Source organism: Pinus tabuliformis, chromosome 2_2, assembly GCF_031772625.1.
Source record: "Pinus tabuliformis cultivar Carrire ecotype Pingquan chromosome 2_2, CPIR1, whole genome shotgun sequence".
Classification (NCBI taxonomy): Eukaryota; Viridiplantae; Streptophyta; class Pinopsida; order Pinales; family Pinaceae; genus Pinus; species Pinus tabuliformis.
This window is the reverse complement of record NC_142300.1, coordinates 1,246,758,552-1,246,786,058: the sequence shown is the minus strand read 5'-3', so window position 1 is coordinate 1,246,786,058 and position 27,507 is coordinate 1,246,758,552. Positions and strand designations below refer to the sequence as shown.

The 27,507-nt window shown below is 35.8% G+C and overlaps 2 pseudogenes; one reads left to right on the top strand and one right to left on the bottom strand.

Moving 5' to 3' along the window:
• Nucleotides 1–7,959: 7,959 nt before the first annotated feature.
• Nucleotides 7,960–9,093, bottom strand: LOC149198016 (uncharacterized; annotated as a pseudogene).
• A 1,679-nt stretch (nt 9,094–10,772) lies between these two features.
• LOC149198015 (protein SEEDLING PLASTID DEVELOPMENT 1-like) lies at nt 10,773–27,261 on the top strand (annotated as a pseudogene).
• The last annotated feature ends 246 nt before the right edge of the window (nt 27,262–27,507 follow it).

The following is a 27,507-nucleotide window of genomic DNA, read 5'->3' as shown; positions in this document are numbered from 1 at the left end:
CTTGCTCCTTTGTAATCTTCATGCACTTTCCCTCTGCCAGCATAATGAAAGATTCTTGATTGCCTTTCATTCACTGACTTCATTTCATCATTTCAGATACCAAAATTGCTCCTGAATTGACTACCCTGCTCTGTAGCAAACTCCTTTTACCAAATGAACACTTCAACACCTCACCAATTCACTCACTCTGACTCCATCTACCCAATGGAAGAAACTGTTTCTTACTTAAATTCCTGTTCCACCTGAAATTACCTTCCAACAAACTCAAAACAAAACTTGTGCATAATAACTAGCCTAAAATACCCCAAAAACAAAGCTAAAAATACAACAAGAGAGCCCTCTCTGGTTGCAGGTAGGTTAGGACCTGCAGCTAAAAGATTGGTTAGTGGTTACCTTGGCCGTATTCCCTTTAGGAGGCAGGGAACAACCTGAGTGATAACAGCTGCTCCACAACCTCCTGAAGTTGCTTCACCAATCGTGGCTCCTCCACAATCATCTGAGACTTCTTCTGGCGCTGCATGTTGAGAGATAATGTACTCTCTCTCTCAACCACCAAGTATCTAACTTTTCATTTCTCCTCAAGGCTTTGCATGCATCTTGAACCTCAAGTGCATGCAGGTTCTTGGCTAGCACAACAATATGTTTCATATTTCCCGCCGTCATGAAATTTTCTGGAAAAAGAGCTGATTTTAAATCAGCGATATCTCCCTCATCCGAACTCCGATTCAGCCAATTTTTTTTTTGAATTTTGGTCTTTTTCCACAAAGAATCCAAATCTTCTATTTGTTTCTTAAAATTTTGTGCAAAATTTTTCAGATCTGCTCTGCAAACTCTCGGCCCAAAACTCAAAACTTTGAAATCTCCTCTCAGTATACTGTTCTCTCCTTTGATCACCTTTGCTATGATACCATGTAGAAGTTTCCACTATAGATCACTTGATTATGCAATATACTAAAACACAATACAAGATCTACTTCTACAACACTTTGCGGAAGCTTAATCGAATTGAGCAAGATCAATTGAACACATATAACTGATAAGGAGAAATCAATCACACATAACACATAAGAAATATCACGAGGAAAGCCTCAGCCGAAAACCCCAACTCTGTATTATCATACAAGTGTAAATATAGTCCAGATTACAAAAAGAATCAGCTCACGAGCTATCATGCTCTCTTTGCAATCCCTCTGCTGCTCATAGACAGTCAAAAGCCTCTCTCAAACCTTCTCCTTTGCCCTCCAAGCCTCCTATTTCTTTGCGCAATTTTCCTTGGGGTTTAGTGCAACCACTTGTGTGAATTGGCCTCTTCACACACTCACTAACCTCTGATCCAACTGCGCAATCCTGAAGGAGATAAATCCTTCTCCATGGATGAGTTTCCTTTATAGGAAAAATCCATCCAACTGATAGTACACTGTCCCTCCTCTGATCTCAACTAGGTCTCTGTCTGAACTAACATGCATGAGTTATTCATGAGAGAATATTCAGTTATCTGAAGTGCAACAGTTATATGCAAGCATGCATTAACTAACTGAACTCACATTAATTTAAACAAATTGTTTAAATCAATCTAACTGGACTTGACTCAGTTAACTGAGCCAACTAATTACAACTCAAATTAGAACTCATCCTTATCTCTTTAACTGATGGATAAATTCCTCAATTAATAGAGAAACTGTTGCATGTCCTCACATAGACTTCATGTTTGATTTTTCACAACTAATTAACTCATGGTGAATTAATTAATTTATTTTCAAACAGCTGTTAAGTTCAAATTCGAATTTTACTTCCTATTTTAGTCTAGGGACTAACTAAAATTGGAATCCATCCTGAACTGCTAAAAATAGCAATGCTATTTTTAGCACTTCCATTTTTCATTCCCTGTTGCTCAATCCAGCACTGGTACCCAAATTGCTATTTATAGCAGTACTATTTTTAGCACTTCTATTTTTAGCATTTCTTGTTGTTAATTTCAACACGGTCTTAACCTTGTACAAGGAACCAAAAAACCTAGACTTCATGTGGTCATTGCATTGCAAAAGTATTCCACTTGGGTCAATGAGTGTGAATTTATTGCTAGGAGAAAAAAAGATGATATTTTCATATGGCTCTTAGAAATAATAACATGTGAAAATTTTCACTAGAAAATGGCACCCTCAAATGTCATGAGATTAAAATGTTAAAAAATGGAATTGAGGTAGGAGTGTGAAGCAAGCTTTCCATTCAAACAAGCATGGGCTAGAGAAGTGAAGTGGGAACATGGTAAGGTGGTGGTCATGCATGGAAATATTAAAGTCAATTTTAGACAAACATAATTGTATAATTTTATTGGTTATTAGTTATTATTTTTATATGATAATCTTTAATTTGGTAGTAGAATTTGGGTATTACTTTAAGGAAAGTGTTTTGTTTTATTTCAATCGTGTTTTAGTTGTGTTGACATATTTTGAAAAGAAAAGAAAAATTTTACATTTTGAAGTTTGTATTGTGCTTTGAACTATTTCATAATTAACTTATACAATGCATAATGAGTATTATAGTCATTATTATCAATATTTGTGTTCTATAGAGTCTTGAAAAGACCATAAGTTTCATGTCCACCATCCTTGAATAGGTGACATACTTTAAAAGTGAATGCTAATATAAATTGATTAGAATTTTTTCTATTGTTAGAATCACCAATAAGTATTATTCCTTTCAATGGTTAATTATGCTTGAGTGTAGATTGAGTATAGTTATATTTAGTTGATTGAGGTTGATTATAATGGATTATGGTTGATAGTGTTTGACTATGATTAAACATGTTTGAGTGTGCCAAAGTGTAATTATTGTTAGGTAAAAGTGATTATGTGCTTCCCTTAATACCTTGGAATGATGTGATGTGAACTCAAAAGACCTTGTTTGGAGAGCATTACACTGGGAAATGGTAATGCGCATTTGTCTGGTGTGTTCTTTAAAAGTTTTTTGTCCTTTTTGTAGCACACTTAAAGAAACTTGCATGCAACGTAATAAAATTTTTCTCACTTTGAAGGAAACTTTGAAGAAGTGCGGTGCATCACACACAAGAAGCTTGCATGCAATACAATATTTCACAATGAAAAAATAGATTTGACTATGAATGGTGTGTTGTGACAATTTGTTAGCAACGAAATTTTCAGCTTGAAACAACGCAAGCATGGAAACATTCCAATGATTCAATGAAGGAAATTATACCTTTAGAAAATAAGAAAAAAAGAGACCGCTTTCCAACTTCCCTTTATTGTGATGAATGGAATTTCACAAAGATGTGAATTGTCACAAATAAAAAGAGTTGATGTGTGATACATAAAGTGTTACAAAGAATAAAATATTTCACTTGGAAGGTTCCCTTTATCTTTATGAATGAAAGTGTACAACACTGCATCGTGACTGCAAAGAGTTGCACTACACACTATGTCACAAAAGCAAAGAGAAATTGGGTGCAAATTGGATTGTGTCACAAGGAAAAACAAATCAGGTGTGTTATGCACTATGTTGCAAGGAAAAGAAATTAGGATTAGTCAAATTGAAGGAGGAAGATAGGAGGGTAATGGCTATTTCCTGAATAGTCATCTAATACAAATCAATAATTACAATCACTTTTGAATGTCCCTAGCATCCTCATTACTTTGAATAACATGCTAAGATCCCCCTACTGGAGTTGGAGGCATGGTGGCAACATAAGAATCCTTACCATCATCCATATTGGCCCAGGACTTTGTTGTGACAGACACAAGAGTCTATAATTGTTAGGGCTTCATTGACTGTTGATCAAACTTTTCATTGTTATTATTTAGGGAGGATGTTCTACCTTGATCCTAATTTGACTTCTTCCTACTAAACTTATTTTGTCAATTGTCATGCATTAAAAGGAGGTTAGTGCTATATGCATAGTGATACATGATCCCTCCTTTTCCTCTCTCCAACCATCCTATCTTAGCAGCTTAAACCCTCGTTTTTTCTCGTCTTCATCTTCGTAATGTTAGTAACAACTCTACATAGAATATTAAATTGTAAAAGAGGATGAATATATGTCACAAATCTTGCAAAAAAAAAATCAATAAATAAAGTTGAACGACATAGAATACATGCGGTTTTCTAGCTTATGTTGCCGTGAAGATACTGAATTATAAGAGAGTAAGAGCTATCATGAAAACAACTATGACACCACATCAAGTTGAATGAAAAAATTGTTAATTGATATCACAAGCCTCTTTATTTTATTAATTTTTTGTTTGGTTAATAATAAAAAATAAAACACCTTTCAATCAAATTTGAAAAAAATGCCACTAAAAAATAAAAAATATTTTATTAAACTTAACTATCTTAATGTAATGTGTGATTTTATTTTTTACAACAAAAAATTATTGAAAAAAATAACTTGGTGCAATAGTGTTTTCCTACCATGGGAACGAATAAATATTATGAAATGGATAATGAGTTAAAAAATGAAAAATGTAAATATTTTGTATTTTGTTTTTTCCTCGGTATATTTTCTAATTAGTTTTTTTTTCCAATTTGGGTATAGGTTATAGGAAGTGTAAATTTTAGTTGCTGAATTTATACCATTTAAATTTATTATGAGTTTTTAGGGCACCAAATCTATTTATACATTCGAAAATGTAATTTAAATAACAAAAAACTATGATCTGACCGAGAATTATATCATTAGATTCCAAACAAAAAGTCTAAAACATAGAGCATTTACACTCCACCATTGAAAATTGAAACATTGACCTTGTAAAATAAACTAAATTACATATTTTATTTTATCATAAATAAATATTACATGGTGTGCCAATGCTATGAGACATTGCATCCATGCATATGATATTTGACATAGCCAAATCCAAATTATTATCTTCTCTTTGCACTGGCAACCTTTGCAAAAGGAAAGGAAAGTGGAACTATATTATTATCCATTATTTTATTGGTGTTGATAGCTATTATACAAAGGTAACTTCATTTACTTATTTTGTTTTTTCTTCAATGCTAGGTTGTGCTTAGGTTAATGGTAGCCTCGATATTGGATGGAAGAACGACTTGTCCAATAGCAAGATGTTTCCATCAGGATTATGTGAGAATTGGTCAAGCCTAGATGCCCCATGGAATAGTGTAACCCCCACAATTATCTCTCACTCTCAACTATGGTATTTTTTAAGGGTTCAAATATTATGCTTACGTGTAGTCTTATAAGCAACTATTTTAGCTTGAAAAATCATACATATAGAATGTAGGTGAATATTGAACAAAAATATGAACTTTACTCTTGAAACTAGTAAAATTTTGGTGAAAATCATCAATTTAATCATATATAGGTAAAAAATAAGACGATTTTTAACCAAATAATATATTTTTTTATTTTCTAGAAAATGTCTAAAAATAGCCAATTGACAAAATTTCACTCATAAAATTTTTCCTCTCAACTCCTCCCCTGGCTTATGAAATTTGAAGTTGAAACTTAATGAACTAAACCCCCAACACAAAAGTAGTTGTAGGACATTATTTTTTTTATCATCTTGAATATATTGTTTAAAGAAAATGTGATATTTTGTTTGGAACTATTTATATGACTATTCAAACTGTACTCATTGTAATAACAATTTTGTTAAGCATAATCTAAACCGGCAATGATTTTTCCTAGAAAAGAATGGTTTTTTGCCTTGAATTTTTTGGAAATCCAAGTTACAATTATCAAGTTTCAGAATTTTGAGTGCTTCAGGGATCCTTGAGGGTGTTAAATCTATTTCCACAGTCTCAATCTTAGATTTTTTTGAAAGAAAAAAAATCATAATATTCTAAAAATAAATATCGTTTGAAAAAAATTAAAAAAAATTGTTGTATGCTTAAACAAATACATATTTTTATATTAAATAAGAAAATGTGGTTTCATATAGTGAATCCATGCGTAAAACCTCGTAGATTGCACACACTGAAACATTTTAAATTGTACACACTATGTCGTATGCTTTTTGCCATGGAACTCACTTCAATGTTGATCATATATAAATAGCACGAACACCTTTGGTGTATACCTGTACAACATCACTACCTCTTTAATAATAACTTTGGTTTCCCACATTCATGGCTTATAAAGGATGGAGTACTTGTCCACTTAAAACGTACCTGTGCTATTGTAGGCTCATGTCATCTCACATCTAGTTTTTTATACCTTGTCGCACAAAATATACCATGTTGGCATGTAATTATAGAATTTTAATGGTGTTCAAATCTTCCAAATAAAATAAAAATATAACATTCATATTGGGTAAACATAGATAAACTAATAATTGCAACGTTATGAGTTGTCATTGTCATTGAGAAAACAAAGTAAGTAGTGATGAAACAATCAGACTTGTGACTGGATTTCATTGATTACAAAATTGAATTCTTAGGATAATGTAATGGCATAGGGGAGATGGAGGAGATTAAGTAATAATGTTGTAAAGGATGATGATATTGACACTAGCATGCGCATCAAAATGCGACAAAATAAAAATAAAAGTACCAGCTTGTGGAGGCGACTTGAAACTCACTTTTTCACGCCTTGCATGTGACTTTATATTTTCTCATAACCAATTAAAAATAAAAGTACCATATACATATGGATCGAAGATAAATGTCGTGTCGAGATAATGTTGTTTATTAGAGGCTGCAGAAGGTCACAATCACAAGAGAGGAAGAACATGACCATCACTATGTTGTGAAAAGTATTTGTAAGCCCATAAGACTTTTATATAATCTAAAATCTAAAACCATAGGGTCAATCATGTAAAACCAGAAACTCAATAGAGCAGTGGAATTAAATTTGATAGCTATGTAAAACCAGAAACTTGAAAGAGCCTTGGAATTTAATTTGACAGTTAAAAAGAAATTTTAATTGACTCCTTATTACAATTTAGAGTACAATAATATTATTTATGTTAAAATTAAAATTTTAATAAATTTATGAAGAACCTTTATGAATTATAAAATAACAATTTCTTTGAAATAAAGACCTGTGTCATTATCTTCAGAGAGGTGAAGTCAAATCTATAGAATAGACCATGTTGAGGATATCATAAGATCAATTTGTGTATAAATTTAGAGCCAATAGAATGTATTTCTAAAAAAAATTTGAACACATGACAAACACAGTAATCTTAAAAATAAAATGAATTAAAGAAATTTAGAAAAGAATGAATAGAGAAATAATTGACAGAAGCCCATGAGAGCCAGAACAAAGTGTGAGCCAGCGGGGCTGGCTTGGCTTGATCATGTAGACAACTGACTAAATGTGTAAAGTGTTATGTATTTTCTTCTCACAGTTTGATAATTAATAATGCCTATAATTATAGTAAAAGGGAACACCAAATATACTTAAAAGCAGTATATTGTGGTGTAAAACCAGGCACATACAAGTTTGTTAAGAAAAGTGAATTAATACAGATAATTAATAATGCCTATAATTATAGTAAAAGGGAAGACCAAATATACTTAAAAGCAGTATATTGTGGTGTAAAACCAGGCACATACAAGTTTGTTAAGAAAAGTGAATTAACACAGAAAAGTTGGTTAAGAAAAATAAATAAACACTTATGGTGAATCTTCCACTTTAAAAAATTGGTGTTGCATTATATGCTTTCTTACTTTAATGGATTATAAATTGGTCTTGCATTGTATGCTTTCTCACTTTAATGGATTATATATGTGATATCATATAAATTGAAGTTATAAAATCAACCTTTGTTCATCATTGTTTTATTGACCCAACCACTGATAAATTCATTTTCAGATTTGACTTCCTTTACAACTACCTATTAGTACAGGACATAATTTTTAATAGATGACATAAATCCAATAACAAATAGATTTTACAAAATAGATAAAAGTACTTTATATATTCCCTCATATACAGAGATACACATCACAAATTCAACTGAACCTAACTAACAAGTAACAACGGCACCTAACTACCTTACTGTAACAACTCCAATGAAAAAAATTACATAACTTTATCACTACTTAACACTGAACATAGTAATAGCCCACTGCTCTAATTGGCTTCTGCTCCAAAAGTCCACCATTAGAGAGGCATGGCTAAATTCAGAAGCGATGGTGGCGATTCTTGCGGCCACCCTCGGCTTCCTCGGTTTCTTCTCGTGATGCTCGTGGAACTGGTATCCACCGCTGCCCACAGCGGCCGCCGCAGCGCCCTCCTCCTCTGTCTTGTGCCTCCTAGCATGCTCAGGATCCTTTTTTGCCTCATGCTTCTCATACTAAATATATCACAACAACCAATTCAATTCTAACACATCAATTAAATCCATTCAAAAAAACAGAGAAACATATACTCATTGTGTATAAAGCAGAACATGAGAAATATATATTCGTTGTGTATATAGCAGAACATGAGAAACATATACTCATTGTGTATATCGCAGAACATGAGAAATATATATTCGTTGTCTATATAGCAGAACATGAGAAACATACTCATTGTGTATATCGCAGAAGATAGCATACCAGTGCATAGCCTCCACCAGCCATGGCTCCCAGCTCCCCGACGTGCTCCATGCGCTTGTCGTGTTTCAATTTTTTTTGGACTCCCTCAAAATTCACTGCGCCCATGTCCGTCGGATTCCTGAATATTCAATCTGTTCCTGAATATTCAATCTGCAATCAACTTAAAAATGTCACCGTTGATGGCCCCTCACAGTGAGCCTAAGTCGTTCATAGTTCTCTGATTGATCTTGCTGACCATCATTACCAGTTCTCTGATTGATCTTGCTGACCATCATTACCGTAATTGGCCTTATAACCAGTGCCGGCGTTATAACCAGAGCCAGCGTTATAACCGGAACCACCCTGGTAATCAGAGGAGCCATAGGAGCCCTGGTGAGCAAAGCCAGAATTAACGTTAACGTTATGGTCGTCCTCCTTGTTGCGGTTGAAGAGGTGGTGACGCTGTCCCTCAGACATGCTTATACACACAAAAAGACACACCGATTATATATGCGGCGACTGGATTCGAATCCCCCAACACGCACAGGCTTGAATCACAAATGTTAGAGAAAACAGCAGCTAGTTATCTATTTATAGAGGGGTACCAGGCATAGTTATCAAATTCGAATGATACCGAAAAAATTCGACATTATATATATATTAATTTTTTTTTAATATTGGATTTATCTTTTTTATTTTATTTTTTCATAACCCTTATCTATTGTAAACTGAATTTTGCCACTTTATAATTTTTTGTAATATAAAAGTTACTGTTTGTCTATTTTTTTTTTTGTATAAAAGTTGTGGATTTGGAAGCTTACCATTTTATATCTTTTATAATAATGAATTTTGTCATTTTATAATTTTTTGTAATATAAAAGTTACTGTTTTTCTATTTTTTTTGTATAAAAGTTATGGATTTGAAAGTTTACCATTTCAATGATTTATAATTTTTTCTAATATTGATTTATCTTTTTTTTAATAGGAGTTATCCATTTAACCCTTAAATTTGTCAGTTTATAATTTTTTTCAATATAGAAATTATGATTTTTATTTATTTTTTATAAGAGTTACCAATTTGCAAAGAATTTACTATTTTATAATTATTTTTAAGAGAGAAGTTATCTTTCTTTTGCAATTTGTCATTATATAAAAATCACTAACTAGTTATTTGTTTAAATTTCTCCATTTATAATTTTTTCAAATATAGAAATTAGTTTTTTTTGTTTTTTATAAAATAGGTATCAATTTGCAACCACTTCATTATTTCAAAATAGAAATTATATTTCTTTTAGTTGCAATTACAAAGAAATTACTAACTCACCTCTCATTTAAAACAATTGAGTCACATGATGCCTCCTAAATATGTATGGGAGCTATTTATATTATTTAATGTCAATGACAATATTGATTCATTTTTAATTAAATTTCTTATTTAATAAAATTTTTACATTTTAGTACTAGTAATTTATTTTAGATTATCCTATATTCTGTAGTAAAACAATTTGTAAATAATATATAATAAAATACCAAAATCAAACTAAAATTTAAATAATCAATTTTCTAACCAAATTTCTAACAATATTTAACATTTTATAGAGAAATTTGATAGAAATTGTTACTATTATTTTTTGTTTTGTTTTTTATAAAAATTATTGTTCATTTTTCTCCAATTATTTGATTAATCCTCTAAAAAAGTACCCCAATAATTTTTTTTATAAAAACTGAAAAACTATGCGCATTAAAACTTAAAAAAATAACATTAAAGCTAAAAGATCGCTGCATTATTTTTATAAAATTTCAATTCTAAAATTTCAACAGGCTGGGTTATTTTATAAAATGTATTTGAAAAACTCAATTTATTTCTTCTGTGATTTTATTCAGGGGGATTTGTGAGCGTTCCTATCCATGTTACACAGAGCCCGAGCTTCATTGTTCTGCGCAGCCACACTGTTCGTCGACTCAACAGGAGCAGCACAGTAGACGCTGGACATAAATTGATAGAAAGCTTTGACCAAAATCGTTCACCGCTGACCTGTACCGGATTGGAAACTGACGAATTATTCGTCGTACTGAACTGAATCAGCAAATTCCCGAATCCTTTTTGCCGGTACGGCCGAACTGGGTAATTACGGTACCAGGTATGGGGAGATATACAATGTATATATAGCCGTTAGGGTTGGCCACGTTATAGCATAAAACAGGATCATATGCGGCATATACAAACGCATCTCTCTAGCTAACACGCAACCACCTCACCCAAGTGAATGGAGCGTCATATTCAAGGTTTTGCCAGTACGGCCGAACTGGGTAATTACGGTACCAGGTATGGGGAGATACACAATGTACATATAGCCGTTAGGGTTGGCCACGTTATAGGATAAAACAGGATCATATGCGGCATATACAAACGCATCTCTCTAGCTAACACGCAACCACCCCACCCAAGTGAATGGAGCGTCATGTTCAAGGGTAAGATTTTCCTGAGATATTTTTGCGTCGGTGGACTTACATAGTTGAGTCGGTGACTATTATCCTTTGGTTGTCATTCATTTTTTATTTAATGATTACGTTGACAATATTACAAATTTCCTAACCAGAATTTTCTGTCACTATTATCATTATCATTATTTTATAAATAAATATGACATATCAAGTTTATTTAAAGTTATCGTTATCATTATCATTATTTTATAAATAAATATGACATATCAAGTTTATTTAAAGTTATCGTTATCATTATGGTAAAACTAGATGAATGAAACGAGTTTGATGGTAGTTTATAGAGATCAAGACATTGTGTATTCGGATGTCTTATCAAAATATATATTGCACTATTGAATGCAATATAGTTTTAAATATTGTCAAATATGGTTGAATTGAGGCTTCTGTGATCCATATTAAGTTTAAGAGAAATTTTTAGGCGTAAATCACAAGATAAATCATTTGTCGACTCATTTTGAACCAACTAGTGTGATTCATCGCCAGGACAAGTTGAAGAAACAGATACAGCTTAGCATGTTAAATAGTCTGAGCAGAGCCTCCAACGGCTATCTTGACCAATGACTAATTATTCTCAAATATATGAACATATATAACATTGACAAAACACATTTTATTCGGTTAAAATTATTATACTTTTAATAAGATTAGTAAATAACTTTAACATGTATCCAAATTAAAACAATGGTAATAATTATAAAGTACAATAGTTTTTGCTTTTACCATTAATTAATTGATTAAAGTAATATGGGGTTTGTATCTTATCGATGTTTTCCGCAATCACAATATGTCATTATTTTAGCCTTCCCACACGCTTCCTCCACACTACAAAAACCACTTTCGCATATCTTCCTCCACCTCCGCACAGCTAGCTATTTTTTTGTTCATTCGTTATTAAACACTGACTATTTTTTTCTTCCTTTATCATTTAACATCAAGACCTCAGCTCTCCTTTTTTCCTTTCTTTATCATTTAACATCCAGACATTAGCACTCCGCACAACTTCCGTTGTTGTATACTGCTTGCAATTTTAACCGTATTCACGTTCCTTGTTTTCAAGATGTGATTCTCCATGGTTTGCCGAGATTCCAAAGATGCTTTACTTAGATAGCTAATATTATAATTGGCTATATGTGCGGAGGCTTTCAATATGCAGAGGTCTAGAGTAACTTTGTACCTCCCTACATTGAAAGTGGCTCATGGTGATTGTTGTTGTATTTGACACACATATAGCAGGAGTACGAGGTCACATCACAACATTTATGAAAAACTTGCGGAAAGTTATATAAAGCCAAAAAAGTTAATAGCCTTCCGAAACCACCGTCTCATTTGCTTGTTTTTAATCATGCTCGATAGATACATAAATCTTAAGTAAAACTACGTTAAAAGTATGACAACCTCCACATCATATTGATCTAGCATAGTCAGGCCGAGTAACTAGTGAGTAGCTAGTGATCGGTGTGCTTTAATTGAAAAGGTGTCCACGCATCAACAATTTTTCGCCACGTGTCAACCAAACCAACATAAATTATTTATACCTTTACCGGCCAATAAGGACAATAATTTATAATTCGGACACAATTATTAGCTAGTTGAAAAATCAAAAACATCTACAAGTCCTAGCTGCGTTTCCATAAATATGGATAGTAATTTCATCAAATGGTAATGCAAAGTTTGTCAAACCCTTAGTTGGCATCGTGTTTTTAATTTTTAGTAGTAAAAAGAATGAGACATTTTCCTCTCATATTAAACCACGTTATTCGATGCATATCCATGCTCATTGTTAACACTTTTGATGTAACTTGTAGGACAGATGTCAAATCCAGGATTTTTTTTTAGCAGATGTATTATGTGGTCCACTTTTTTTTAAAGAAATTAAAAGGTGTGTGGTGTAGAAATTCCCACTGTAGATCACCTAATAATGCAATATACTAAAGCAAAATACTTGATCTACTTCTACAAACAAATATGCGGAAGCTTAATCGAATATGGGCAAGATCAATAGAACACATATAACTGATAAAGAGAAAGCAAACACACATGAACACAAAAGAATAATCTTGGGGAAAGCCTCAACTAAAAACCCCAATCTTTGTATATCATACAAGTGGAAATATAGTCCAGATTATAAAAAGAATCAGCTCACAAGCTATCCTGCTCTCTCTGCAATCCCTCTGTTGCTCATAGATATTCAAAGGCTTGTCACAAACCTTCTCCTTTGTCCTCCAAGCCTCCTATTTCCTCGTGTAGTTTTTCTTAGGGTCTAATGCTTCCACAATTGTGAATTCCCACCTCACACTGCTCACTTAGCTCAGAAATAACTGCGCAAACTTGAAGGAGATACTCCTTCTGCATGGATGAGTTTACTTTATAGGAAAATTCATCCAACTGATAGTACACTACCCCTTCCTCTGATCTCAACTGGGTCTCTATTTGAACTGACATGCATGAGTTATTTATGAGAGAATATTTAGTTATGTGGAGAGCAACAGTTACATGCATGCAAGCATTAACTAACTGAACTCACAATTAACTCTACAAACTGTTTGAATTAATCTAATTGGACTTGACTCAGTTAACTGAACCAACTAATTACAACTCAATATTTCAACTCATATTTATCTCTTTAACTGATGGATAAATTCTTCAATCAATGGAGAAACTATTGAATGTCTTCACATAGATTTCATGTTTGATTTTTCAAAACTAATTAACTCATGGTGAATTAATTAATTATTTTTCAAACAACTGCTAAGATCAAATTTGAATTTTATTTCTCAATTTTAGTCCTGGGACTGACTAAGATTGGAATCCATCCCGAAATGCTATTTATAACAATGCTATTTTTAGCACTTCCATTTTTCATTCCTTGTTGCTATGTCCAACACTGGTATCCAAACTTCTATTTATAGAATTTCTATTTTTAGCATTTCTTGTTTCCATTTTCAACACTCAATCTCAACAAGAAAGGCATTCAACTCAAACCCAATCCTGAACCTTTGGAATGTTCTGCATGCAACACTTCTCCCAAGTGTTATTGCTCTAGCAACTCTAGAAACAAAAAAATATCCCAACTGACCTCTCTGTTGGGCTAGAAACATACTTTGATGTTGAAGCTCCATCTGCCACTGACAAGTGCTCCCACTCTAACCTTTGAGCTGCTGCAACACTCCATGCATCTCGCACCGTTGCACACCTCTCTGTGCCATCCTGCACTGGTGCAACACTCCTGTGCCTCTCGCATTGCTGCAGCCTGCTAGCTCTACATTGTCTTGGGATTCTTGCACTGTAGCTCTCTCTACCGCTCCATCCACATCTGCCTCTAACCACTTAGCCAGTCCTACTACTCCTTGTTGGGGCTCCCGTAGAAAGGTCTAATCAAAGAGATTGGGTACCTCAATGATCTTGCCCTATTTCAGCCTTCTTGGGACTATCACTCCACATCGCCATGCATACCTCAATGATCCTTCCCTATTCCAGCCTTCTTGGGACTGTTACTCCACATTGCCCCACCTCTTACTTGGAGGTATGGATGCATGTGATCCTTCTGCTTATTTGGCTCGAAATTTCCCCTTACTGGAGGTCTCTGCATGAGTGGATGCCTCCACTCAGTCTCCACTCAGCTTCTCCAGTTGTGGCTGCCCCATAACTTCCTGAAGCTGCTTCACCAATTGTGGCTCCTCCACAATTGCCTGAGACTTCTTCTGGTGTTGTATGTTGAGTGGTAATTTACTCTCCCTCTCAACCACCAAGTATCTAACATTTGCCTTTCTCCTCAAGGCTTTGCATGCATCTTGTACCTCAAGTGCATACAGGTTCTTGGCTAGCATACCAATCTGTTTCATCTTTCCCACTGTCATGAAATTTTCGAGAAAAAGAGCTGATTTTAAATTAGCGATATCTCCTTCATTCGAACTCCAATTCAGATGTTTTTTTTTTTTGAATTTAGGTCTTTTTCCGTGAGGAATCCAGATTTTCTATTTGTTTATGAAAATTTTGCACACAAATTTTCAGATCTACTCTGAAAACTCGCGGCCCAATTTTTTTTTTGCTTCGAATTCTCTTCTTCGTATACTGTTCTCCACTTTGATCACCTTTGCTCTGATACCATGTAGAAATTCCCACTGTAGATCACCTGATAATGCAATATACTAAAGCAAAATACTTGATATAATTCTACAAACAATTATGCGGAAGCTTAATCGAATATGAGCAAGATCAATAGAACACATATAACTGATGAAGAGAAAGCAAACACACATGAAAACAAAAGAATAATCCTGGGGAAATCCTCAACTAAAAACCCCAATCTCTATATATCGTACAAGTGGAAATATAGTCCAGATTACAAAAAGAATCAACTCACAATCTATCATGCTCTCTCTACAATCCCTTTGCTGCTCATAGACAGTCAAAGGCTTCTCACAAACCTTCTCCTCTGTCCTCCAAGTCTCCTATTTCCTTGCACAATTTTTCCTGGGGTCCAGTGCTTCCACAAGTGTGAATTCCCACCTCACACTGCTCACTTGGCTCAGAAATAACTGCACAAACATGAAGGAGATAATTCCTTATGCATGGATGAATTTCATTTTTAGGAAAATTCCTCCAACTGATAGTACACTGTCCCTTTCTCTGATCTCAAATGGGTCTCTATCTGAACTAACATGCATGAGTTATTTATGAGAGAATATTCAGTTATCTGCAGAGCAACAGTTACATGCATGCAAGCATTAACTAATTAAACTCACAATTAATTCTACAAACTGTTTGAGTTAATCTAATTGGAGTTGACTCAGTTAACTGAGCCAACTAATTACAACTCAATATTACAACTCATCCTTATCTCTTTAACTGATGGATAAATTCCTCAATCAATGGAGAAACTTTGCATGTCTTCACATAGACTTCATGTTTGATTTTTCACAACTAATTAACTCATGGTGAATTAATTAATTAATTTTCAAACAGCTGATAAGATCAAATTCGAATTTTACTTCTTAATTTTAGTCCAGGGACTGACTAAAATTGGAATCCATCCTAAAATGCTATTTATATCAATGTTATTTTTAGCACTTCCATTTTTCATTCCTTGTTGCTATGTCCAACACTGGTACCCAAACTGCTATTTATAGCAATGCTATTTATAGAATTTTTATTTTTAGCATTTCTTGTTGCCATTTTCAACATGCGGAGGTTTTACTGTGCAAAGGAAATTTTCGCACATGAAAAGCTCTGATAGTGAAAGATCATTAATTGGCATGGCTATGTTGTTTTCATTCATTAGAGTAATTATGAACATGAAGGGATTAAAGCACACGGACCAAGTGGGCGATGGGAGAGAGAAAGTGTTTCTCGACGACGTCTAGTAGACGGCAGAGAGGGGCAACGCCCAATCTGTTCATAAGGTCATCCATTCTTACTATAGGCACACACGTTGTCTCATGAACATCATCGATGATAAGGGCCAATTTTTAGACTCCACCTTTCCAAAATACAATCCCAGGGTCGTTCTTGACATCACGATGTATTTTGGTTACTCTGCTGTTAGGATCACATCCTAGTTGCAGAAGTTCGGGAGTATGCTCCTCGCAGTGGAGATGAGTGCTTTAAATTGTCAATTTTCCACACAAATCGTCGAGCATGCAGGTAATAAAGAAATTTCATGATTATTAGTTAATATTAGACTTATATTGATTGTATATTTTTAAAATATTTTAGAATCAGACAATGATGAAACCATTGTTTTGAATTCCATGGTTTCATTTTGAAATATTTCCAAAATCTAGAAACTAAAACTAACCAATCAATAACAATAATTATGATTTTTTTTGTTGGATGTAGGGTTATTATCCAAGGTGGGAGTGGTTGAAGGAAAATCCGATGAGCGGTTGGATGTCGTTAAGAAATTTTTGGAACATTTTAAAACAATCAAACTGAATATTTATCTGTGATACTATCAACTGGCATTTCTAATGTTCTATGAATAATGAGTCAAGGAATTTGACATGGTCTGAATCAGGGCGTGGTAAAATTCTTGGAAAAATTATGACCTAGGTTGTTATAGGATTAACAATAAATAAATTGAAGTTAGAATGGGCTACCAAAAGCAGGTTGTCACAAGAAAATTTCAAGTCGAGAGTATTCATGCCCAACTCTTCGCAATCACAAAGGGATCTTCAACAAAATCCAACATTTCGTTGTTGTTATTAATTACGATGAACTTCTCACATTTTAGATACATAGACTGGAATTGTTGGGAAACATAAACTACGACCCAATCATTAGTTATAGAGAGAGAGGCTAACACATTGCTTAATGTCATTTTCAAAAGAATTTTCACCATTACTTCATCTAGAAAACGAATGATTTCATTAGCTTCTCATTTTCCGTTTTCCACAGGGACCTTAGAGTCTTTCTCATATGTGCATTGTTGGGGTCCAACCCTAATCCCTTTATTTATGTAATAAGCCCAAGGGGCCTAGTCAGAGTCATAGTTAGTTAGAGAGTCAATAAAGCCCGTAACTGGTTATCTGCATTAATAACAATTGTAAGTGGTTGGCCTGCATTATAGAAAAGGATCCACAATTAGTTGTAAACGGGCCATAGTTAATAAATAAAGTGGTTATCCCGTGTTATGCAAGGGACCACTAGTAGTTAGAGTTTTGGATGTCATTAAGTTATAAATAGTCTTAGTTAGTAGGGGACATATTATTGAGTCTTATTGTAATTGAGCTCTACTCTGTTGAAGGTTGCCCCCTCAAAGAGGAAAGTGAACATTGTATTATGCTTCTTAATAATAAAATATCTTGCAATTTGTCTCATTTCATTTGATAATTTTGTGTTTTGGGCTATATTGGTTCATATGTCTAGTATTTTGGATTTCTCACAGGTCAAGAGCATAACAAGTGGTATTGGAGCACTTTCCAAGGCCGGCTGTACCTCCAATTTTCGCATAATTGTTTTAGGTTGGAGATGTATTATGACGTCTTTAAACCACAGGATCTTTTGTTGAGCGCATAAACCTGCAGATTTTGGGGAGGCATGGATGCAGGAACTACAAGAGGTGGTCACACTTGTTGGACTCCCTTGTAATCCCTGTGGCTACCCCTTCGAGTAGTAGCGCATTATACAGAACTGCGCACAGACTACACTTCTATGTACCCTTGGTGATCCAGATTTAAACAAGAACGCAATAAAATACAGAGATAACCATAAAGACAAATATGCAACTAAAATAATACTTCATTTCATTACTGTAAAATACTGAAATATGCTTACAAATAGAAATGGAAATAACCCAGCTAGGGCGATGGTAGCTTATCTCTAAGAAGAGATGTGTCGGCTACATGCCTCTGAACTGTTCTCCAAAAACTGTGTTACAATGAGGCTCGAGGGCCTATTTATTGTTGAGAAACAATGGAAAACCCTTCACATTCCAAAACCTAACCCTAGAAGATGAAACACCAAATTGTGGGCCCCGTTTTTGGGTAAGTTGGTACATCAACTTCCCGGGGTCGCGAATTGGTCGTACTATCTCCGTTTGACGCGCATGATAGCCCGTTGGAAAGATCTCTCCGAGGACTACGACGGAAAAGACGATTTTTAAACAGAAAAATCGCTGGCGGTGGATTTCCCAAAAAACGTCATTTAGGGCCTCAAAGGGCCTCAAAACGACTCCAGAAGTTTAGGACCCGAAAAACTGCTAAAAATAGTAAACTGTGCTATAATTAAGGAAACAGAAAAACTGAAAGAGACAGTTGTGGGGGTCCAAATGGGATAGGTGGGTGGCCACCAACATCCACCTGGATCACTTGGGTATATCGGAAGCCCCCTAGTATAACCTAAAACCTAACCTTAGATAAGCTATCAGTCGTCTTTTTGCTATTGTACACTGAGAAAATCACTCTGGGAGATTACTCGAATGTACAATAGGGTATTTGGGTAGTACGGCTAAGGGTATGGTTGATCCTCCTTAGTGAGCACCCTGAAAGGTTGGGTTGAGTACTATTGTTGGACCCCTGTGTATATTGCAATTTGTAGCACTCGATTCTCCTTTATGTCCATAGTTCCCTCCGCTATCTAATGATCTCTCCTTATGTTTTCTTCCATATCATATTTAGTTGTTGGGGTTCGACTTCCATTGTCCATATCATATCCAATAGTTGGGGTTATGTCGTCGCCATACAATATCAAATTCAGCATTTGGAATTTTCACAGCGCATATCAAACTCTTTGTGTAGTGAAGGTTTGGTCACCATAGTCTAGATCAGATAGTCACAACACATTCTGTATTACCAAGACCCAAGGGTTTACGTTGCTACAACCTTGGCCTAATTTTCGAAGGATAATTGACAGTATCAAGATTTATGGGATTCGACCACTGCAGTATTAATATGGTGGGAGTAAAACTCCTTTCAGAGTAAAAAAAGAAAAGTCTGAGGCCATCTCAAGACACTTGCAAGAGATTTATCCCATAATATTCAAGTCGACGGGTTGCTCGCAGTGGTACTGTTTGGTGAGCCCTGGTATTGCACCAAGAGTGTTGCAACTTCCAAAGGCTCTTCAACTTTACTTATCAACTCGGGGTTTCGTACAAACTTCGAGGTGACAGTGCTATATACACACTAGATGCATTCTACTCATGCCACCCTCAACTAGGTCACTTGATCATTAGGGTTCCAAGACCATTACTCTATTGAACTAAAAGGAGATTAACTACTGAAAGCAGAATGTGAAGGCTAGTCCTAGTGTAGAGAAAGTAAAAGCTTTTCAACTCAAACTTGTAAATGTTGTCAACTTGTAAATGATATGAAAGAACGTAAGACTTATGATAATATGCAGAAATGAAATTACTCTAATTTGTCATCAATCATCTAGTTATCAGGGTTGCTTGAAAACATAATACTATCCTACCAATTCACAACTCAAGAATGCATGTGTTGTTTAACTAATTCACACTTGCAGATTAAGTAAAGTTCTAGTTGCTGAATTCAGAATGAAAGAACTAATGCTATTTGATCTTGAAGCAAAGGAAAATGAATGAAGGGAATCACCTAGGTGGTACTTCTGGTCATGGAGTCCAAGCTGAGGGGTCAACCTACTCCTAAACTAAGCTATGCTACCATTGCACATCTAAATAGGGTCAAAACAAGCTATTACAAGTGTGCTACAGGAAGTCCTGAAGTTCTACAAGAAGTTGGACGAGAGGTTTGGAGGGTATTGATAATGGTTTGAAGTGATGGACAATTGTATGAAGGTTATGGGGAATTTATGGAAGGTGATCAACATCCCTACCCAAACCCAACACTTCAAGAAGGTCGGATTTGGGCTAAGATGGCTGCTCATGGTGACTGAAAAATAGAGATCAAGAACAGGGGTTTCCATGCATCAAAATATGATGGAGAAGTCCTAGATGGAGTTGGTGAAAGGTTCCCTTTCATGCACACCCAACAACACTGCAACAACACATGCACCTGTTCCTCTTTTCATTTGCAAAATATTACAAGTAAAGGTGGAAAAGATGAATTGAATTTGGAAAACTATCTAACTAATGCTAAGAACTTGATCTATGTAATGAACTACCTTCTAAGCTACAACAATCATATGAGAAGAAAAATACCAAATGTAAACCTTTCCAAGAAATCATAAACAAACTATCTAATAATGACAAGAACTTGATATATGCAATGAACAAGAAATCACACTCTTTTTTGGGGCTATGATGGTGGGGTCCTCTAATCATGCTCCCATGAGGGAGATGAGATAGGGATCATAGTCACGGAATGTTTGATGAATTTTACTCTACTCAACTGCAGCAACTAATCAACCTTCTAATCTAAAATAAGCATGAATAGATTCTACTAAATTGCAACACTAATCAACATTCTATGCCAAAATAAATACAAATACATGAGAGGAGCTTAGGCTACTAGGGTTGGGCCCTAACCCAAGAGCTTCAGCCCTCTGAATCAAATCAATGTTGGATCAAAACAAAGCTTCTCACTATCATTCCAGAAATGTCAAATACATCATCAAAATAATAGTTATAAGTTCTTCAACTCAATGGCCTCTTAGCTATAATAAAAATTTGAATCCTAATGAGTTACTTAGCATTTTTATTTGTACAAGGAGATATACCAACAACTCCCTAGAAAATATGGATATTTGTCTCCCTAACTCGAGAATAGGTGGATCTAGATCTTCCTTGACTTGCATTGGCTTGGCTGCCAATGAACTCGGCTTACTTGGCTACCAATGACACCAAGTTGATGAGAGATAGAGTGGGGATCTTTGACTGATTGGAGGAGTTAAGGAGGTGGACAACCTCCTAGAATCTCTCTTGTTGTCTACTCCGAGTTCCTACACTCAAATTAACTCAAAATTGCTCCAATTCCTACATTTAACACACATTAGGCCACATGACATAGCAACACATCTTTTACTCCTCACACTAAGCATAATATAAAAAAATTTGTAGATAAATGTGAGAAAAATATAATTTAATAAGTTGGAGGATGGCATTGTGACCCATATAATATACCTATTGATGAGCCTCATCATCACCCCCCTACTAAAATTGTTTCTCATCCTCTGAGCAACCTAGTCATCTATGTCCATGTCCTTCATGGCCTTGGTGGCCTCTCTGACATCCCAAGGTTCTGCAGATGGTGTGCCTTCTTGAGGATAGAAGCCTACATTTAAATATATGTCTGCGCACTTCTTCGTTTCCTCTTCTTCATCACTTCCTTCTTGTAAACCCAACAGCAAAGGCGGACTAATATTAAGTCCAATCAAGTTGAGCTTGAATCTTTGCATGGCCCTTTTGTATAGAGGTGTTCTTTCCAATGCATTCCTCAACCTTTCAGAAGAGTGATGCTCCTTGATCTGGAGACTGTGTGGTAGGGCATTCCATTTTCTCTGGCATGTCTGTTATCTCTTTGTCCCTAATAGCCTGAGAGGGTGTCCTTAAAGTTGGAGATGGTCTTCTCTTGGGTGAAAAGGTATCTAGGTGCTAGCTTAGCGTCATTGGAAATAATATTGTGAGTACTGATTATAGCCATGGAACTTATTTGCTCTGCCTTGATGTAGAGAGGATATTTTTCTTATTTTTCTAATAATCTCTTCACCTCCTCAGCTCTGGCCTCCTCATGACTCATAGAAGATGTAAGAGCCATCAACTGAAAGTCTCCCAACTTTGCATTGGGATCCCAAACATTCATGTTAGTTAAGGTGAGGTTGTGCAAGTAGAACTCAACTAATTTGGCTTTGTCTTCTATGCTACTTTTGTCACACAAATCAATTAACTGCTTGTAGTCTTGAAATGACATGGATCCATGTTATGCTAATGTCTTGATCTTGAACTACATCCATTATTCTTTGAGGAAAAGTGCACAGAACTTGGATGGCAGTCTACACTATAGTGCCTTCATGGAGAGGCTTTCCATTGTGGCCAATTGGCTTTCCTTCTCTCGTAATTTCTTGCTCACCCATATATTTTATGGCTGCAACTGTGCTCTCATTGTGGACTCTTTCTCCCTTAACTCACTCAACTCCTTGCCCATTTCTAGGATATTTTCTTCCATGAGGCCCACATCTTCCACCTTCTTGGATTTGGTAATCTTCATCCATCTATGGGTTCTTCCTCTTTCTGCTTCAATTTCAAAGAAAAGTGGGACTACAAATTTCTGTGGGATCACTTTGCCTCCTTCAATGAACTTGTAATAGGAGCTCAAACTAGGTTGTGGACTAGGCTCCTGTAGCTTTGGGAAATCCTTTTCAAATTTTCTTGGGGAAGCTACCCCCTCCTATAACTGTTTTGTTGCCTTTTTCCCTTCTTTCTGCTCTTTCTTCTCTTCCTATAGCATTTTCTACTCTTCTTATATCATTTTCTGCTCTTCCTGTAGCACCTTTTGTGTTTCTTGTAGCAGGCTTTGTTTTTCCTGTAGCTTCCCTTTTCCTTTTTGTTGGAGTGTGGTAGGTGCCTTGGGTTGTTTAGAGGAGGTTGATCTAGTAATATGCCTCCTTACATATGTTATGGGAGTCTTTGAGATGGCTTCAGGAGAGGTGACCTCCTCAAATTTCCTTTCAGTGGGTCCTAGCTCCTCTCCTTAGTGATTCTTTAATTGTAATAGGGGCCTTTGTGGGAACTTGAGGCTTTCCATGTTTAACTCTGGTGCTTTTCCTAGTTTTGAAGTAGAGGGGAGTTTTCCTTTGCCTTTTATTTTTTAGTTTGATTAGTGTGCTCAAGGTATATAAGGTAGTAGTTGCCTCCTTTTCAGTGGTTCTAGGGGACAAAATTGTCCACTCTGGGTATACCTCTTCTTCTCTATGTGCAATCATTTTCTTAGGGCTTGGTTCTTCTTACTGCTCCCCCTCTCCTTATTCATTTTTCTTTCTAAAATTCTTCCTTTTTCTCTAGTTCTTCCTTTGTTTTCTCTACCTCTGCCTCTACCTCTTCTTCCTCTTCTTTTTCATCTCTTCCTTTAGCACTAGAGGCTCAGGTCTCACCAAGTGTGAAGGTTTGACTATAAATGAAGGATTCTCTATCCATAAACCTGAATGTGGACTAGAGGACAAGAATCCTTAGTTTATTTAAAGCATCTTCCACTATCAGCTTGATGAGGCCATGGTGGCCTAGGTGTTGGTGTTTTCCTTCTCTCACCTTTTGGCTCATGTCCATGATGGACTGTAGGAGGAAATAAGGCACACTGAGTCTTTGGGCTAGGGGCAATTCTGCTTGAAATCTTAGTTCATGGAGCAACTTGAATTGGTAGCCATAGACTACACTCAGTCTTCCTTCACAAGAGATGAACTTAAGGATATGGTAGGCCACCTCATCCCAAGGATAGGGTAGGCTCTCCCTTCTGACTCCATTTTTATCTTCAATAGGTTTCTCATCAACAGTGAAGAAGTTATTCTTGGAAATGGAACTGCTAGACTTGTCTTCTCTTCTCCATGGGATCCCTAGGGGAAGGGTTGTCACCCTACTAATTAGCTCAAGACTGATAGAAATGGGTAATCCCCTCCACAATAGTGGCACTAGATCTTTTTTAAGAGTTTAGGGCCATGGAAAATTGATCGGTAATATCATCATCATATCCTTTTTGTAGCTCAAAGCAACCTAATCACTGATGCCTTCTAAAAATTTCCAATACAAGGGGTTGAAGGTGAATTCGTTCACTGTCTGTAGGCTCTCTCCTATTGAATCCCCCTCCCATCTTCTCCTCTATTTTCAACTAAGTGTAGGAGGGTTTCTTCCTATGATAACTATGATGTGGAATTTAATGAGAATAGAGGGTTGGAATCTCTAGTTGTTTCCACTTATGTGTATTCCTCTACTCTATAGCTAGAAAAAATATTTTAATTCACAAGATGACTGATATTACTTGTAGAATTTAGGGTGCACCAGCATGTAAACCATGCAAAGAAGAATGAGAGGGGCCACTTAATTTTCACCATTTAGATTGGTATAATGATAATTGGAGACCAAATTGACCCTTAGCAGCATTCTTTCACCCTTGGAGGCTTCCTGTTGAGTCTCAGTTCTACTCAATTTCGACAGCCTTCCAAGACCTTGTTTTCCCATTTTCAAACTCTATTTGACCCCTAGTTATACCTATTTCAATTATATTATCTAGATTTTGGCCAAAAGGGTACTATGTGCTTAAGTTATGCAAATTAACTTAAAAAGTGTCATTTTATTTTACTCTTAAGTAGTTCCTTAATCTAATTGTTTCCTTATTGAAATTATCGAGTCAATTGATCGAATTCTAATGTAGATTCGAAGTAGCTCTACCATTTCCTGTAGAAAGTTTGCGGTCGCTATTTTCCTACAAACGCTCCGCATTTCCTGCAGGTGTGGATTTCCTGCAACCATTCAGATTTCCTGCAACAGAATTGGCAATTTCCTATGTTCCACTTAATCTCAAATCAAACGGGAACTTGGGTTTTATAGGGAAATCCATCTACATGGGCATTTTCCTATTGTTTGCTCCATATTTATCATCAAAATCACCCAGTCATCCAATCTCATTCTCATTGGCTGCATGAGGAAAAGCTCCAACAGATGTAGCGAAATAGTCTGATCCATGCTTTCAGTCATGGATCAGACTCAGAAGAGTTATTTTTGATATTTTGTACCTATAATAATAGTAAATAGTTCAGCAAGTAGTTTTTCCTTATTTAGGCAAATCATATGCCTGCAAACTTGTATAAATACTATTATATTTTATGTGTAAGGGGATTGGATCACTGATCAGTGTATAAAATTGTACAAGACTATGATCTTTTCCATATTAATACAAGTTATATGTTCTGTTCATTCTACTGAGTAAACCCCTTTAATATTGAAGGGGTTGTGAGTAAGGGAGGGCCCCCTTTACTCTGTTAGAGTCGGTCTGGTCATCCCTCCGTCAGAGATCATTTCGCTTATTGCATTTCATTTTTAGGTGTCTTTCTCAATTCACTCAGTTGCATTCCGTTAGGGGCATGCCATCATCTAACGGTAGAAAGGGTCTTTTTACTCATGTCCCTCATGATTATGTATTTGCTGGTTTGTGTTTATTTGTATCTGTTTTACAGTCATGGATGGTATTTTGGTTAACAAAGAGTTTTAGGTCTAAGGTTTTGTCGATTTAGTCTTCAAAATGCCAAATAATACCAGCAGACGCATGAGAGGTTCCAAATCAGTTTCCATTGCAAAATCCCATTGTCAATAATGCTTGAGAATGATTCTTCTTCAAAACTCTATTTTGAAGAAGAAATCATCAAATTTTGTTTTTAAATATGTAATTTTTCAAAGTTTTTAGTCATGAAATGTTTCAGGTGCCACCCTGATCCTTTGCCAAAGTCCACTGCCAATCATCCCTGCAAGCAGACAAAGTAAGTTCATCATCAGTCCTAAAGTCAGAGGAAACAAGAAAACAGAGTACATTTCAAAATGTGAAAGTGCCAAAGTTCTGCAACGTAAACAATGGGTTTTGCAAATCAAAGAATCAAAGTCCAGGCTATAAAAGATATTTTTGTGTTTCAACATCTCATCCACATACCAAATACATCAAAGAAGCCAAAGTGAAACGTGGAGGAGCGAAATTGAGTTTGAAAGTCGAAACTGTGGTGAAGACAGTGTGTGCGGCGCATTGGGTTAGAGCGCGGCGCACATAGGTTGCGCGACGCACTGGGCCTCCTGCCACAGTGCTTTTCTCCACTTGCCCGGCGCATCCACGAGGCACAGCGCACTAGGTGTGCGTGCGGAGCACAGAGCCTCCAAGGCAAAAATTCATCACGGCTTCAATAAAAATCAAATCGATTCAACTCATTTGCTCCAAATAAGTGTTAGTGGACTTTGGTATTGCTTGTGAAGAAATAAACTGTGGTTATCTGAATGAAGATCGAGGCACCATGTTGCGATTCAAAGTTATATATGTAAGGTAGGTGACTTTGTAGATGATAATCGGGCGGGCATTGATCATTCATTGCATCGTATTAGTGCTATTCGAAATCGTAGGGGATGCATTATTGGCCTCACATGTCGAGTTGGCCGGGCAATATCTGGAAGTGCATATATGGTTCGAGACCTGGTTGAGAGTGGGGGTTCTCTTTTAATTATAGGATGTCCAGGTGTTGGGAAGACCACTATAATTAGGTCATGATAGAAGCAGTTGAGAACCATATGCCTCAGACCATTGTAATTGATGAAATTGGAACAGAGCTTGAAGCCTTGGCTGCCAGTACGATTGCTCAACGTGGAATACAGCTAGTTGGAACAGCTCATGGAATGACAATTGAGAATCTAATAAAAATCCTTCTCTGGAGATGCTTGTTGGTGGCATCCAGAGTGTTACACTGGGGGATGATGAGGCGTTTAGAAGGGGAGTTAAAAAAACAATACTTGAGAGAAAAGGGCCACCTGCTTTTACTTGTGCTGTGGAGATGATATCACTGACTGAATGGCGAGTTCATCATAGCTTAGAAGCAACTGTGGATGCTATTCTTGCAGGACGATCTCCTTTGTTTGAAGTTCGTAAGATGGGTAGTTCTGGGGTTATAGTTGAAAATTCTAGTATTACCACAGATGCAAATCTTCAAAGCACCTCTTGCAACACCAATGAGAAGCGTAAGGAGGATGTCAGCCATGAGTCAGATGCCCAGAGTGAAAATAATGATGATAATGATTATGTTTCTACATTTAGAAGCAGTGTTAAATAGTTTAGAAGGGATGACGATACACCCATTCGTTTGTATACATATGAGAATATGGATGGCAAAAGGGAAGGTGAAGAGTCAACAACCGAAAACCAAAATTAGAACGAAGAATATCTACTACAGCAGAGAGATAGGAACAGATTTCCTATTTTTTCCCTCAGTCAGGATTTCATGGGATCCACGCTACAATTTTTGCCTTTTAATTGGTCATCAGAGAAATTCAAGTGGAACGCTGTTCTGTCTTTAGAACAGATGGATGACTCTTTTTCTATCTTCATGATTTTAGTTGAAACAACT